Below are 2936 nucleotides of genomic sequence, written 5' to 3'. Positions count from 1 at the left end.
TGATCTTCGGTAACAGGACGACTTGGAGTTGTACCTTTACCTTATGACAACTAGAACCGGATACTTAATAAAACACACCCTTCCAAGTGCCAGATACAACCGGTGATCGCTCTCTCACAGGGCGACGAGGGGAGGATCATCGGTTAGGATTATGCTACACGATGCTACTTGGAGGACTTCAGTCTACTCTCTTCTACATGCTGCAAGATGGAGGCTGCCAGAAGCGTAGTCTTCTAAAGGACTAGCTATCCCCCTCTTATTCCGGCTTTCTGCAGTCCAGTCCACATATAATAGCCTTATTCCAGTTGATACCAACGCATACATATGTAGTGTAGCTCCTTGCTTGCGAGTACTTTGGATGAGTACTCACGGTTGCTTTCACCTTCTTTTCCCTCTATCCCTTCTACCTGGTTGTCGCAACCAGATGTTGGAGCCCAGGAGCCAGACGCCACCGTCGACGACGACTCCTACTACACCGGAGGTGCCTACTACTACGTGCTGCCCGCTGACGACGACCAGCAGTAGTTAGGAGGATCCCAGGCAAGAGGCCTGCGCCTCTTTCGATCTGTATCCCAGTTTGTGCTAGCCTTCTTAAGGCAAACTTGTTTAACTTATGTCTGTACTCAGATATTATTGCTTCCGCTGACTCGTCTATGATCGAGCTCTTGTATTCGAGCCCTCGAGGCCCCTAGCTTGTAATATGATGCTTGTATGACTTATTTTATTTGTAGAGTTGTGTTGTGATATCTTCCCGTGAGTCCCTGATCTTGATCGTACACGTTTGCGTGTATGATTAGTGTACGATTAAATCGGGGGCGTCACAAGTTGGTATCAGAGCCGACTGCCTGTAGGAATCCCCCTTCCACACTCCTTGGCCGAAGTCGAGTCTAGACATTACAAAAACTTTTACTAACATGGCTGTGCGGCTTACGGGCCCACGTCGCCATCTGGGTGGTATTAGGATCTTTTACTCCTCGATCCTTACTCTGGGGCTCTGGACTCTCTTCTATTCAGGTTAAATGAATTATGCTAAAATCTAACTCTAGGTTCTCGTTACCACTTCCTGCGGAGAGCCCTTTAATACGGATGATCAACTGCTTCAACGGAAGATTCTGACAATACGCTCGGATGTTCCCTCGATACTTTGTGCCATCCCTCTTGCAATTCCCCTTCCACCGTAAACCCTTAAGGATAACTACTTACAGTTGTTATTCTTACATTCATCCCCAGTTGGTCTTGTTATTACAAGATACCCCGAAACACTCGTTGTTGTTTCGATAATCCTTTGAGCTCACTGCCTCGCAGTTCTTGACACATGAATATCCCTACGGATAATTCTCGCACTTATCGGGTATCCGCTCATCCCCCAGTTGTTCATGTGTTTCACAATGGTCATCGACATACTATTCGATCCTCCAAAAATCCTTAGTAGCTTATTACTATGCAAATACTTGTCTGCTTGCATTATGGTTGCGTTCCAAATGTCTAGCAATATTCATTAGTATCCCTTGTCATCATCATTTTCAGCCTTTAATTTGATGCGAGGTGAATGCTCGCAATCCTCAGTCGAAATCCTAGAATTCATCCTTCCGGATCAGACGTCATTTTAAACATGAACTAGTTCTCGACCAACCGAATTGCCGTCGGTTGTACCCCTAAGTCTACTCAACTTATCCATCCTTAATCAGAGCGTTTACTTCTGATCCCTTGATTTAGAAATCACAATTCCTTTGCATTTGAGATTTAAATTAATTAGTCAATGGTTTCTATAATCGGATACCTTGCATTCCTTTTCCCTTCTGATTGAGTATCGATACTCACATCAGGTTCCTTGTGGTCCGCGAGACCATTTGCTTGGTTATTATCCGACAATGTCCTTCACAACCAAAATTCTTGTGAGTTCTTTACCTGATACATAATGCCCTTGGTAAATTGTATCATTTGCTTGGCCAACCATGCTCTGCTTTCGAGCTGGTCGTATTTACTATTGAAGCTTGTGGTATATGTTTCCACGATACCCCTGATGGGTTGAACCTATGCCTTCCTTTATATGTGTGAACTCAGAAGTTTTCACGAGTCATACCCATCTGGTATTTCGCCAGATAAAACTTTCAGCATAATGCCTTTATCAAAGCGAAAAGTGAATGGAAGGTTATACATTGAAGAAGTGGGAGTCGACCTTGAACTTTGTGTTCATGCCCATGGACATGATGTGGATCTTATTATTAAAGCTTCTCTTAAGTTAATTATTCCTGGGTATAAGTTCTTATATCTGGGATCTGGCCTTTTTCAATCATGGTTCCGACCATGTTCTCCTTTAAATAACATTTCTCGTGCAAGTTTAAGCACTTGTCTTCTACGGGGTAATACCCCAGTCCAACCTCTACTTTGATTTGTCGTCGAGTATTACCCCCCTGGTATCTCAAGATTATCACGGAACTGCATAACTTCTTATGGGTTCTTTAACCAAGTGCTACATTCTCACTGGTTCCAATTTTTCACGGGCTCTGAGTTATTAAACACTCGAGAACACCGTTAAGTGAACCGATTCCGCACTACGATTCAATAACTCTAAGTAATTTTTGTTGCTTATGGTTTAATAACCCTTCAAGTTATTCCTAGCCTGATCGACTATATCATTATCGTGCAAATTTTTAACTGTGCTACCTTGTCCTTCTTCCCGGAGCACAACTATTCGACGATGAGCTAAGCTTACATCGACTTTCCTCGTCTTATCATTTCGCCTTGTACAACAAGCTTGATTCCGAGTTTGTGACGTAACCGTGGTTCCAATAACCTTTCGCTTCATCATTCCTTTGACTTGAAGTCATCGCCGATCGATAACACCTTCATGAAATCTCTCGACAATTGTGTCGTGATCATCATCAACATTTTGGTCTCGTCCAGGATATCAATTGAATTCATGATGAGAAATA

The sequence above is a fragment of the Triticum urartu genome, chromosome 3 (genome assembly GCF_003073215.2).
Source record: "Triticum urartu cultivar G1812 chromosome 3, Tu2.1, whole genome shotgun sequence".
Taxonomy (NCBI): Eukaryota; Viridiplantae; Streptophyta; class Magnoliopsida; order Poales; family Poaceae; genus Triticum; species Triticum urartu.
This window is presented reverse-complemented; position numbering follows the sequence as displayed.